The sequence below is a fragment of the Emydura macquarii genome, unplaced genomic scaffold, assembly GCF_026122565.2.
Source record: "Emydura macquarii macquarii isolate MOO-44397 ecotype Brisbane River unplaced genomic scaffold, CSIRO-AGI_Emac_v2 contig_369, whole genome shotgun sequence".
Taxonomy (NCBI): domain Eukaryota; kingdom Metazoa; phylum Chordata; order Testudines; family Chelidae; genus Emydura; species Emydura macquarii.
In genome coordinates, this window is record NW_027130506.1 from 5,273,367 (window position 1) to 5,287,837 (window position 14,471).

The window sequence follows — 14,471 nt, forward strand, 5'->3', positions numbered from 1 at the left end:
ACCCTTTCCTATTATTTTAAGGCTCAAAAGTTTTCTCAGTTAATTTTAACAACTGGGGTGAAGCTGTATATAAATATTTTCCAAACTCAGACAGACGCCAGCTCCTTCCTACAAGTAAGAAGCTGAGGGAGAAAGAAAATGGGAATTACAAAGGAAATATATCTAAAAGAGGGGGATCACATGTCTATCTTAATTTTTATCTCCTAATTCAACAATAAACTGCTTACATTGCAAAAAATAAAAGTTTTTTTCCTCCGTGTTCATATTGTTTACTTTGTGAATAGTAATTTCTCCTTGTAGGAACTTTCACCCAGAGTGCTGAGAGAATTTAAAAAAACCCCAAACCACAAAAATGTGATTATAAAAATAGAAACATTAGCATGTGACTCAGGAGACTTCTCACTGAAGCACCTGAAACTACTTTTAACTTTTTGTTGTAATTGACCAGGTTTCTAGTTGCTTGTATCACTTCACCTTATCAATCTTGAGAAGTAGATGCTTGTTTCCTTACACTTTCCGTATTTTCATGGTTTAAAAATACTGATGATCACCAGGTGGGTCATCTTTTATCAATTATTGACTGGCTGAATTAACTGTCTTTAGTTTTGTCTTATATCCTCAACTCCTCCAGGTGTTCACTGACTGCCTGGCTCTGAAGGCATTACTGCTTAAAGATGAAGTGCAAAGTAAAACTATATTAAGGGCCAGAAATTTTCACAAAACTCCTCCACTAATTGAACTCTGGTCCTGATTCAGCAAGGTATTTGACTTGAATTGACTTCAGTGGGACTACTCAGACTTGAAGTTAGCAATGTGCTCAAGTTTATTGCTGAATTAGGAGACCACTAGGGGTCTTTCACACTTACAGCATACATTCTTAAAAGTTAAAACCTTTTTTATATGCTCAGCATCAGTTAGTGGGATATTCTGCACATATTTCTGAGTTTATTGCAATTTATTTCTCATTCACTATTAATAGAAATTTGACCTAAATTGAAATCTTCATGAAATGTAAGAGAAGTTGCACCAATTAAGAAGTGAAAATAACCTTTAGTTTCATAAACAGCAATATTAGTCAATCAGCAATGTGGTGTCAACTCAGGCAAGGGGTTTATTTTATGGAGACTTGCCAATGACATCCTGAAACTCAAATTTGGACATGTGATAGGAAAGCATGACACTCCCATATTTAAAAAAAAAAAAAAAAAAGAGCAAAGAACAAACTTTTAAGTATACAAGTTAAGCAGTGTTCTATGTAAGAGTCACACTGGCATATATGGATTTTTTTTTAAAGTGTTCTGTTCAATTTGTTGATCATTTTCATCCATCCTTTTTCATTTCTTTACACTAACATTAACACCCCAGATTCACAAACTGCTGTATTTTGTAACGAACAAACAGACATTTGTGCTCTCTAGCTAAACATGGCTACAGGATTCATAGAGCTGCAGAGCCTTTGCTCACATCACAAGCAGTAAGGGATGATCGCAAAGCCATAATCAGAACTGTGATGAGGCTGGGGGCTAGGAGCCTGATATATAAAGCTCCTTGGAGACAATGGAAAGATTCCCATTAATTTTAGTGGTCAGGCCCCATAAGAGTAGCTTTTTTCTTTCTTCTGTCTTTTAATTCCCCATAGAGTTTAAGGCCAGAAGGGATAATTACATCATCTAGTCTAGGTTTTTTAAAAAGCAAAACGAATAGAAGAAAGTCCTTCATATGCAACTATATCCGCAATTGCAGTAGAATGTGGACATCAGGATTGTTGGGGTCCATTCTTGGCTCTGAAAGGAACTGCAGTCTAGTGATTAGAACAAGGGATTAAGAGTTAGGATTACTGGGTGGTTTGTTTTTTTTTTAAAACACCACTTTGCTCATTTACACATTATTTATTCACCTGTTGATCTCAATGCACTCGGAGAAAATGGGCATTCAGGAGTAGCCCCATTTTAACGAAAGCATAGCTAAGCACAGATTTCCCATTTTTTCTGAGAGGCATTGTGGCTAATTGAATGAGCCATGCCTGCTATATTGGAAACAAACTCTGGCAGCAGTGACCTTCTGCAACCTGTCTTGGTCTCTCAGCACTGATATTTGCCTTCCCCTAAAGCAGTAATGTGAAATCCTGCTCAACAATAATAGATTTGTAGACTTTTCAGTTTTTAACACTGGTCAACGGAATAGGTGCAACAAGAATTTATGGACTCGTGGCTCCCAACTTAGTACTCTTTCCTCTATGAAAAATGGCATTTGCAGGTACATAAGAAGCAGCATGTCATAAGAACTTCACATAAGAATGGCCATACGGAGTCATCTAGCCCTGTATCCTGTCTTCTGACAGTGGCCAATGCCAGGTGCTTCAGAGGGAACGAATAGAACAGGTAAAATCCTCAAATGATCCATCCTGTTGGCCATTCCCAGCCTCTGGCAAACAGCAATTCCTGGCTAATAGCCATTGATGGACCTATCCTCCATGAAGTTATCTAATTTTTTTTTTAATTCCATTATAGTTTTGGCCTTCACAACATCCTCTGGCAAGGAGTTCCACAATTGACTGTGTGTTGTGTGAAGCAATACTTCCTTTTATTTGTTTTAAGCCTGCTGCCTATTAATTTCATTTGGTGACCCTTATTTCTTGTATTATGAGGAGTAAACAACACTTCCTTATTTACTTTCTCCACACCAGTCATGATTTTATAGACCTCTACCATATCTCCCCTTAGTCGTCTCTTTTCCAAGTTGAAAAATCCCAGTCTTATTAATCTCTTCTCATATGGAAGCATTTCCATACCAGTAATCATTTTAGTTGCCCTTTTCTGTACCTTTTCCAATTCCAATACATCTTTTTTGAGATGGGGCTACCAGATCTGCACACAGTATTCAAGATGTGGGCATACCATGGATTTATAAAGAGGCAATATATTTTCCGTCTTATTATCTATCCCTTTCCTAATGATTCCCAGCATTGTTACCTTTTTTGACTGCCACTGCACATTGAGTGGATGTTTTCAGAGTAATATCCACAATGACTCCAAATCTCTTTCTTGAGTGGTAACAGCTAACTTAGATCCCATTATTTTATATGTATAGTTGGGATTATGTTTTCCGATGTGCATTACTTTCAACATTGAATTTCATCTACCATTTTGTTGCCCAGTCACCCAGTTTTGTGAGATCCCTTTGCAGTATGCTTTGGACTTAACTGTCTTGAATAGCTTTGTATCTGCAAATTTTGCCACCTTGTTGTTTATCCCTTTTTCCAGATCATTTATGAATATGTTGAACAGTACTGGTCCCAGTACAGACCGCTGGGGACACCATTATTTACCTCTCTACATTCTGAAAACTGACCATTTATTCCTACCTTTTTTCCCCTATCTTTTAACCAGAAGAGGACCTTCCCTCTTATTCCATGTCCGCTTACTTTGCTTAAGAGCCTTTGGTGATACTACAGTGATAGTTGCCAATAAAAGAATCTAGACAGATGAAGGAAGATGATCAATTTTGCCTGCATCACAAATACAGCTATAGCTGCATGCAGTCACTTTGGAATAATAATGAAGGCTTCAGAGCAGTCTGGAAGCTTATACAGTGTAATGCAACAACAGTTCCAATTTTGAGATACTCTGATTAAGACAGAGTAACTAAGTGTTCTACAAACTATCACATATGCAAAGATATGGCTCGTCACTCAGCCATATTTTTATAGGAACGGTAGAGAGCACTTCTCTGACCTCAGAGCTATTCCGCTGCCAAATTTCAAGTTCCTACTCCAAATGCAAGGCACAAGAGCTGTTCAGAAAAAGGTGGGGGAAAACTTACACTGACAAAAACTGCCTGTTTTTCCTTCCGTTCTCTTTGCTCTTGAAACAAATTCATCTTTCTGGACCAAAATTTCCAGAAAAAACAACTCTCAAGTATGAGAAATTTCAATCAAAAGGTTAAAGTCTGACACAGTTAAAAGAAACCAAAAATGGGTTTATAATGATAAATAACAGGCAACTTTAATAGGCATCACAACATGCTCCACTACAGCTACACATGTATAAACGTCACACGTCCCATATTCTCCACTTGTATAACTTTTCAGCAATCACAAAACACTTTACAGATACTGTCTTATTAAACCTCAGCACCTCTATGAGAGAATTTATCAGTCCCTTTTCACAAATTGGAAAATGTAGGCACTTAGGCCCTGTCTTGACAGGCAAAAAGGATGTTTTTCAATTGTGTTAGCTCATGTGGAATTAGCTCAGTGTGACTGAAAAGCCCACAATGCTTATTAAGATGCAGGCTAACGTGTTTGAAGGTGTATTAGCCAGACTATAGCACAAATAGTTAATATGATTGGCCCTGTTTTGATGGAGAGGTTAAATGACTTGCACAAGGTCCCAGAGGGTGTCTGTGGCAGAGGAGGGTAGACAGCTTTGATCCCCCTACCTACTTCACCACAAGACTAGCCTCCCTCCCCACTTCCTACACTGCAGGAAATATGGACTGTGAATTGGTCATTATCAACACAAAATTATTTTCTATATTGAATTGTTAACAGACTACAAGTGTACCCTTAAAGTAACAAATAGAATCACAGAAATTAGAGATAGACAAGAGCTAGCAAATCGTCTAATTCACCTCTCTGTGGGAGTAGGGCTGTACCATATCTATTGGGAAGAGACAGATAGAGCCTGTCCACACTGCAAGTGCAATGGTGTTTTCAAATCCAGACTGGGATACACTCCTCTGAACTGGTAAAGAAAAAGTCCAAACAGCAGCTTTTTTCACAACACATCCACATGTCAAAGTTTCTCTCTCCATACATGAGTTCGCTAACAAAGTATCTACATATGCACTCTAGGAAAACCTGAGTGGTTATCACATAGTATCTCAGTATGGGATAGAATGTCAGGGGAAGATGCAAGAAAGAAGCATTAACAGCACAAGTGGCCATGCATTCTGGGATGCCCTATATCAGAGAGATGGAAGAAAGGAGGACCTACCAAAACTGGTTGCACAGGCACAGGCAGGGGGGTCCCCTCCACTCAGAAAAAAAAAGTTATTATAAGACAACCACATGCCAATCTAAGCCTCTGCCTTAGGTAAAACAAATTTAGTTGCCATAGCACCTGAAGGCCAGATTCTGCCACCCTTACACTGAATATTACTCCATAAGTACTTCCCGTTGATTTCAGTGTGACTTATTGAATAGTCCATTATTCTTCAAGATGTGACAGAATCCGACCCTGAATATCATCTGCAATGTAACAAATTAGTTTTAAGATTGTAATGTAGATGGTTGTAATGTACACAGGGCCAGAGTATTGCACTGTGGTCTTGGCTACATGAGAAAGTTGCACCAGTTTAACCTAAGGTTTGATTGTAACTGATTTAACCGAATCAGTGCAAAGCCCTGTGTAGACATGCTTATTCCAGTTTAAGAGCGGCTTCTTTCAGTTTTGCTTAAGTCAACTGGGACAGGTTTAAACTAAGGCTAAATATTTAAACTTTTACCAACATAACTATGTTGGCAAGGGGTATATGATTTTTGCTGACATACCTATACCCATAAAAGCCTTAGTGTAGATGCAGTTATACTGGTATAAGGTGCTTTATACCAATATAAGAGGAAATCCCTTTTAATCTGATGCTATCATTTTTCTAAAATAAGGAAGTTTGTTTTTCAAAAATTATATTATCCGAGTTACTACCACGATATCAGAATAGGGAAAACTGGGGGGAAGAAGTTTTCTTTTAATCATTTATGCTTAAGGACTTTTTTCATTTCATTAACTATTTTTTCTTACACTGAATACAGAAAATAGACTAATAGCTTCCTGGTTTTCATGCACTAGCATAATGCTGCAAAATTTGCACAGGAAGGGTGATGTGAAAAAAATCTTTTTTGTTAATTTTATACAACCATTTCTATTAAAATTAGATCTGTATTTTTTTTTTAAACAAAAAATTTAAGATTCCCAATAGTGTCCCTTTAAAGATTGGTTTAAAATATGTTGGCAATTTAAATCCATTTGTATAGCCTGATCATACTTTGGGGCCCAATCCTGCTCCCACTGCAGGTAAAGGGAATTTACCATTGACTTCCACAGAATGTTATAAACGGATTCTGAATTTACTTTAAAACCATTTCAGTTCACATTTAAAAAGAAAAGAAAAAAGAACTCTGGAAAATGTAAACGGCCCAAGGAAATCAGAGTCCACTCTTATTTCAAAGACCCAAACTGCATAATATTGAGGGGTGGGCAGGGAGAAGAGTGTATCTGAAGTTAAAATGAAATCTTATAGTATCTGACATAAAATAATCAAATATTCAGTTTTAATAAACACCATCTTGTTATTTTTGATGTTATACTTGTCTTCCAAACAGAATACACACTAAAAACATTCCATTAAATTATTACATTGTTGCTCCATATGTCAACATTACAGCTACTATTCTCAATAACATAAATTAGGATTATTTTAGAATAGATAAAGCATCATTCCTATAGTGAACAGATAAATAATAATTTTGGGGTAGAGGAACAGTGTGTTTAAATCAGGGTGGACAAAAAATAAATAAATATTTTCTTAGCATTTACATTTTTTTCTTAAAAATAAAACTATTTAAAATTAAATGAGAAATTATAACAATTTATGTTAAGGCCTAAACTTTAATTTAATCTATTAAAATAATCATCATCTATTAAAATCAATTTAAATAAAAAATATTCAAGCAGTACCTGTTTGCTGCTGAAATTTTAAAGAAAGTCAAATCACTGCACTGGTGGAAATCACTGACTAAGCACTTGGGACCAGTGTAAGTGTTGATGTGTTAAACCAGCTTTTGACAGGAGTAGCATCTTCTGCAGGCGCAGAATGAAAATTTTCTTCATTTCAGTTTATTCAAGTAGTTCAGTTCAATGACTAGGTCATTCAAACTTGAGAAACCAATTGGCAGTTGAAAAAGCAGAAAAGCTCATTTTCCTCTTTCAATCTATAAAAAAAAGCAAATGTGAGAAGGATGAGATCTACTAGTTCTAAAATCTTGAAGAACATGGTTACCAGAAACAATCACTTCAATTCATTAACTACAGATAATACTTCATTTGTTTAATAAATCAATTAGTTTTAAAAGCAAAACATGTTTTCATAAACATACTTTTTTCTCTCATGAATCCAGCGTATTTAAGATATTGTAGTTTTATTTAACAAATAAAAACAATTTTAAAATGCTGTTTTTGTGTATTTTTAATTGAATTTCACTTTCCATCCAAGTGCAGCTTGACACAAAGCATGAGTAAAAAAAATGAATCATCCAGTAAATAAGATATGGATCATTCACCATTCTCTAACATCATAAAAAATGTAAAACTTAAGCATCTGAATAAATTTATGTTAGGCTATATAATTGCTTAAATAAATGTGTATAAATATAGTGTATTCTCTTGGTTAGTTAAAGGAAGTGCCAAATCATATCAGCCATTGAGAATCAGCCTTTCTTTAGGAAAATAATTTAAAAGTATAAATGCAAAACAAGATTAAAATATGTTATTTAAATCAAGGTTTCCTGCTTGCTGATTTAAATACTTATTTATATATTTAACTGATTTCAGTCCACCCTGGTTTAAATGTACTAGGAACGTTTCTATACTACTGTATTAGATGGATGATTTTCTGGGGGAGGTGGTAAGATTGGGAAAGGGAGAGGCAAGGCAAAGAAATCTAATCTCATTATTAAATCAGCTCAAATTAAATCATTTCAGGATAAGCCAGGGGCATGGTATTCAAAGAGAATGTTTATGAGACTATCCAAGTTTAGCATAAGAAAACAGGCAGACTATGGGAACCTCATGGGAATAAGATGCATCTGTTGTTGAAGGCAGTCTTGCAAAATTCTACCAGCTCATTTGCCTGGGGCGAGTAATTTTTTATTTATTTATTTTTGATAGCCAAGTACAAGATTAGTTTTTTCACCATCACCAAGCTAAGGGTGGGTAAGAAGATTTTGTGCCTAGACTAAAAAATGTTCATGACAATTTCACAAATCTGGTTTATGGAAACAGAAACCACTTTTTATTTTTTTGCTGGGGAAAAAAAAAAGGCCTAACATCAAATGAATAAAACCTCACCTTTGTTTTAAGCTGCATAATGCAGTGCTACTATTTCGTATCCAATTAATACACAATTCTGAAAGACTGCTTTTAAAATTCAAAGCTATTTGCATATCCTTGCACAGCTAAGAATTTCTTGGAATACTGCAGGAGTCTCAATTTTTTCTTCTTTTGTTTGAATCCTCCACTGGGGAAGGCAGCACACAATTAGAAGGCAATGTGCTCTGAGGCAGCATGAATCATTTAAAGTAAAGGGTGCCCTCTTTCCCTCATTTATACATCACATATAAAAACTGAACGCAGGACAAAGGTAAACTTTTAAGATAGACTCTATTGTCCCCCAAGCGCTCACTGGGGTAATAAAAATGAATATCAAAATGATTTTGCAACTCTGATGAGTTGAACTTGTGAAATTAAATCCAATTTTGCAAAAAACTGCCTCTACTAGATTCCAGTGAGAAGTGTCAGATTCACCAGTGAAAACTATGTCATACTATATGAATGAATCCTACATTTTCATTTTAATATTTTTGAAGGAGGGTATTTCAAAGAAGAATGTCTGAGTAAGCTTTTTATTTTCTTGCCTTATGTGGAAATTATTGAATATCTCCATGCAAAACAGCACAGAGAAGTTACTCCAGGCTAGAGCGGTCTTCAGCCCTGATCCTTCAATAAGATCACTGCTACACTACAAAATGATGTCGACCTAACTTACATTGGCATACAGCCACCGCAGTTATTGAATTGCTTATGCGCGCGCACACTTGCCTCCGTGTGTCGGCAGTGTGCATCCTCACCAGGAGAACTTGTATTGATTGTATTGTCAGTGTGGGGCATTGTGGGCTTGCTCGTGCAAGCCAGTAACTGTCGACATAAGCTACACAGAGTTTACAATGACATTGCGTCAACTTAATTACACTGACTGTGACTCTATGCCACTTGGGGAGGTGATGTTACTAAATTGGCATAAAGAGGCATTTACATCAGCAGGAGCCAACTTGAAGTGAAGACACTTCCACAGCTAGGTTGACGCAAGGCAGCTTACATCAACCTAACCCTGTAGTTAGACCAGACTTCACTCTGTGACCTCTGCCAAGACATTTAACCAGTCCTGATCCAACCTTGTGAGGTGAAGAGCACCCTCAACTCCCACTGACTTTGCTGGAGGCATTCAGCACCATGCATCATTAGGCCCCCATTGTCTTGATTTTCCTCATATGTGAAATGGAAATAGTTTCATACCTTTTAGGTATTTTAAGGATTAATTAGTAATCTTATTACTATACTACAGGCTCTTCCCCACCCTATTCTCTCCCCATACACCTGTCCCATTATATATGTTATTAGGCCCCATTCCTGCAAGGTGATCCCTTATGCCCATGCATGAGCCCCTGGGAACAGAAGATTAGTTAGTAAGCTCTTCAGAGTACAGACTTTGTCTCTATTAGTTGTGTAAAGCTCTGAGCACTTTTGGAAGCTTTAACAATAAAATTATATGAGGGTATAAACAAATAGCAAAAATAAGGACAAAAATTCAAGTTCAGGTTAATTTTTAAATCTACAGAAAAGTGTTCCTAATTTTCAGTTTTTAGAAAAAAAACTGTACTATTACTTACTTTTAATAATGTCTAATTGTTTATAACATGCTTTGACCGTTTAGAGCGCTATACAACTGCCAAGTATTTTTATTTCTATTATTTTAGAAGGTGTCTGAATATGTGGCATTTTTACTGTAATGATAAGAAAGTTCCACTTCAAAAGCCTGTTTCTACCATTCCACCAACTATGTTAATATGATGCTCGTGACACCGGAAGAGTAATGCTGGCTGTACCAAAGAAAGAGAACAAATGCTATGCAAGCTGCTCCACTCAGTTCTGTCCATCCATATTCTTTCCATTCTTCTGAGTTTAGAATACTCAGCAAGGATTGTTTATGCATCCCAGGATTGCATTAGCTCTTTTGGCCACAGCATCACACTGGAAGTTCTATAATGTGTAGGAAAAAAAGCTGTGTTATCATGGGACACTTCAATCTAGTGATATATGCTGGATGTCTCATGTTGACAGTACCAAAACATCCTCGGAATTTCTAAGTATTATAGATAATTTCCCAACTCAAAAAGTATTGCATACAATGCAGCAGAATTCTGTATTAGACTTCATTCTTGACAAATAGAGAGGAACTGATCACAGAACTAAAAATTAGTGGTAGTTTAGGTACAAGTGATCATGACTTGATTACATTGTTATGTGCAAACATCATAAAGTTCAAACCACTAATATAAATATGGTGCTTTCAAAAGGGCCAATTGAACAAAGCTGAGAACAATTATGAGCCATTGGGGGAAAGAGTTCAAACAGAAAAATATAAATGTTAATTGGAAACCATTTAAGAATATTTTACAAGATGCCCCAACGGACACAATCGAGAAAGAGAGACACACTAGTTAAAAACCCAGTCTGGCTTAGAGAAGAAATGAAAGAAGTTATTTAAAAAAAATGAAACCCATATGGAAATAATGGAAGAAAGGGCAAGTTGATAGTAATGAATATAAATCAGAAGCTAGGAATTTTAGAAAACTGATAAGAGAAGCAAGGGGACACAAGGAGAAACGTATGGCCAGTAGAGTTAAGGATAAGGAGTATTTCCCCCCTCAAAACAACAATGGTATTGGTCCATTACTAGATGAAAATAGTAGAATTGTCAGTAATAATGTGGAAAAGGCAGAAACATTCAATAAATATTTCTGTTTGGGATTTATGAAACAGCCAGACGATGTAGTCGTATCATGATCATAATGATAACACATTCTAGCAGTAGCAGGAGGATACTAAATACAACTGCTAAAGCTAGAAATTTTTACACCAGCAGGTCCAGATTAAATTCTTAGGTTCAAGTTAAGAAACCTGGCCAAAGAGCCTCTGGACCATTAATGTTGATTTTCAATAAGTTTTGGAATATGGGGGATGTTCCAGAAGACTGGAAGAAACCTAACGTAGCAATATTTAAAGAGGAAAACCCCAGTAATTATAGGTCCGTCAGCCTGACATTGATCCCAGGAAAAATAACGGAATAGCCGACATGGGACTCGATTCATGAAGAATTAAAGGAGGGCAATACATTTAATGTCAATCAACATGGATTTATGGAAAATAGAGTCTGTCAAACTAACTTGGTATCTTTTTTTGATAGGATTACAAATTTGGTTAACGAAGGTAACAATGTGATGTACCTAACCTTCTGTACCACACAACATATTGATTATGAAACTAGGAAGATACAAAAGCAACATGGCACATATTAAATAGACTAAAAACTGGCTAATTGATGGGTCTCAAAATGTAATTGTAAATGGGGAATCATCCTCATCTTGGGAGATCTCACAGGGATTGGTTCTTGGCCCTAGACTATTTAAACGTTTTTATAAATGACCATAAAATACTTACTGATAAAGTTTGCAGATGAGACAAAGAGTGGGGGAGTTGTAAAGAATGAAGGGTATAGGCCACCGATACAGAGCAATCTGGATTGCTTGAGAAACTGGATACAAGCAAACAATATGTGTTTCAGTACAACGAAATGTAAAGTCATACAAAAAACAAAGAATGTAGATCATACTTACAGGATGGAGGATTCTATCCAGAGAAGCAGTGACTTTGAAAAAGAGGTTGGGGGCGGGTCATGATGCATAATCAGCTGAATGAGCTCCCAGTATGACACTGTGGCCAAAAAAGACTACTGCAATGTGCAAATATATAAACAGGGGAATATCAAGTAGAGCTTGGGAGGTTATTTTACCTTTGAATTTGGCACTGGGATGATCACTACTGGATTACCATATCTACTTTGGGTTTCCACAATTCAAAGAGGTTAATAAATTGGAGAGGATTCAGAACATCCACGAAATTTTTAAAGGATTGGAAAATATACCTTCTAGTGAAAGATTCAAGGAGCTCAATATGTTCAGCTTATCAAAGAAAAGATTGAAGGGGTGATTTAATTTAGGTCACAGTCTACTTAGGTCAAGTATCTATATGAGGAATAGAAATTTGGAAATAGAGGGACTCTTCACTCTAGTAGACAAAGATATAACAAGGTCCAATGGCTAGAAGTTGAAGCTAGATAAATTCAGACTAGAAGACAGACAAGTTTTAAACAGTGAAGTTAATGAACCACTGGAATGATTTACAAGGGCTGTGGTGGATTCTCCATCACTGGCAATTTTTATATTAAGACTGGATGTTTTTCTAAAAGAGATGCTCTCGTTCAAAACAGGAATTAATACAGAGAAGTTCTGTGGCCTGTGTTGTACAGTCGGACATATCATGTATGAATCTATTTTAAAATCAAAAAATTATTTTTTGCCATATTAGATGTTATAAAATTCTTGTAAAGAAAACAAATTTTTGGTCTAAACTGAATGTGTGGTTTTAATTTCTTTTCATTACGGTACCTTTAAAAGATGATTTAGACTGCCCTTCATAGTTTTTGTCATGAAATTCATATTTCTGTGATAAAGTGATGGATACTTTATGAATATCTCCAAAATGCTCCTTGCATACGGCTATTGTTTTTAAAATAAGGGCTATTTATTTCTGGTTGCCAACCCATTTACATCCTAGCTTCTTATATTTTAAATGACTAACAGAGAAAGGTAAACTGCTCCATCATTGGTATGACTAATTACCCTCCCAGAGTGATTAAGGTGCTCGTAGGTAAAGCATAGGTACCTACCAGTTAGTGTTCACGACTGCAGTTGTTCTGACCCCCTTCAGAGGCCCAGAACCTTTTCAAAGTACATGATGTATTGATGCTGCTTTGGATCTCTATTACTGTGCATCCTGATTTGGGGGAAGAGTTGAAAATCAGAATACAGGCCTGGGGATCTAAATGTCCCAGGAAACAAAGTAAAAATGACGTTTCACAAACTTTGCCTGCAAACATTGCTACATGTTCCATCTAAAACTCTAAAACTCATTTTACATTTTAAGATGATTAAAGAAAGCTATAAAACTAAAACTGTATGATCCAATCCCAGGGCCATAATTAGTTAACTAAAAGACCTAAATACTGGCATATTAAAACACACACATATTAGGTCCCTCAAATTAATGAAAATTAAAAGTTTGTTATGTTGCTTTTCATCTGACGTGTCCAATTTTCCTCCACCATTTGTGAAAAACAAAAACATACACAAGATCCTTTGTCATAACTGCTGAATCTCTCACATTTGGAAGTGGGAGGGAGGAGGGGGAGGCAGAGAGAAGAAAATCTCCCTTCCTCTTCATCAATTTTAGAGCAGTTTAAAAACAAAACTAAACAAAACACAAAACTATTTCATGATGAAGGATTTTACAGTGTGTTCCCAGGAGATTTTAAAATCTCATTTGTCTAGGATAGGGATCATCAGGTTTGTAAATTTCAAATCTATGATTAGTTTTTAGGTATGCTCCCCCCTACCCAATACAGCATCCAACTCCCCCTCCCCCCAAAAGCCACCCCCAATAGTACATAGGGCCTCCTCTGAATCACCATAGGAAGAATGCACAACACAGGTCTGATCAGCTGCAGACAAACAATAGGAAGGCGAAGGGTGGGGAGAAATATACACTCCACCCCTTCCACCTCAAAAATCTTAAAAGTGTCAAAAATTCTCAATAAAGACACCCCCTTCGTCTTTGGCAGTTAGAACTCCCCAGTGGTTTATTCCCTTTTTCTTGCTTCTGGCTAAACCTTGGGGAGAGGTCTCTTTTTCTTGTAACATTTCCCCAGAGCTAATCACTAATTTACAGATCCCAGCACCCTTCTCCCATATTATAAGTGACTGAGAACTGAAGGGGAGAATCTCCCACAATGTTCAGTTACAGAAGCAATGGCTGGAGATATGGGTGAGTGTGTATGTGAAAGAGAAAGACCTCCCAGCTTCCACCAGAGAAATTTCACTCAGCCTTTCTCACACACACTCCAAGCACCCCCCACACCCCAGCAGAGAAAGCAATGAATGCTGAAATCTCTACCTTGAAGTGCTGCTCTCTGCTCTCCCACTCAGCCTGTGTCTGTGCCTCCTCCTCTTACTGCCTCGTCGCCATCTTGCATTTCAAAAACTACTGCACTTTATTTTGGGAGGGGTGGGTAACTGAACTGTGAACTTTGAACTCAAGACAGCACTGTAAACCCACCCTCCCACCGTAACCACACAGCCCCTGATTTCATCCCTAACTTAAAACCGGATTCCCCCCTGGACTCTGTATTTATACTGCGATCACAGTGTGGGAAAGGAGTGGAGCAATAGGCAGACTGTCTCTCAATCATACATGCAGAGCAGGAGCAGCAGGGAGGGGAGGAGCTGCTCCAGCAGTGAT

The 14,471-nt window shown here is 36.9% G+C and overlaps 1 protein-coding gene across 6 annotated transcripts in view; it reads right to left on the reverse strand.

The window, feature by feature from the left end:
• Window positions 1–14,471, reverse strand: part of ZHX1 (zinc fingers and homeoboxes 1) — a 30,992-nt gene extending 16,521 nt beyond the window's left edge. For 3 of the 6 annotated variants that reach the window (XR_010916784.1, XR_010916785.1, XM_067531012.1), the window contains exons 1-5: window positions 14,127–14,471; window positions 12,844–12,995; window positions 11,556–11,649; window positions 9,941–10,094; window positions 6,738–6,991 (exon numbers count right to left, since the gene is read on the reverse strand). The gene's annotated coding sequence lies outside the window, so the exon portion shown is untranslated. The remainder of the gene's footprint in view (window positions 1–6,737; window positions 6,992–9,940; window positions 10,095–11,555; window positions 11,650–12,843; window positions 12,996–14,126) is intronic. The other 3 variants (XM_067531020.1, XM_067531044.1, XM_067531035.1) reach the window with 3 other exon arrangements.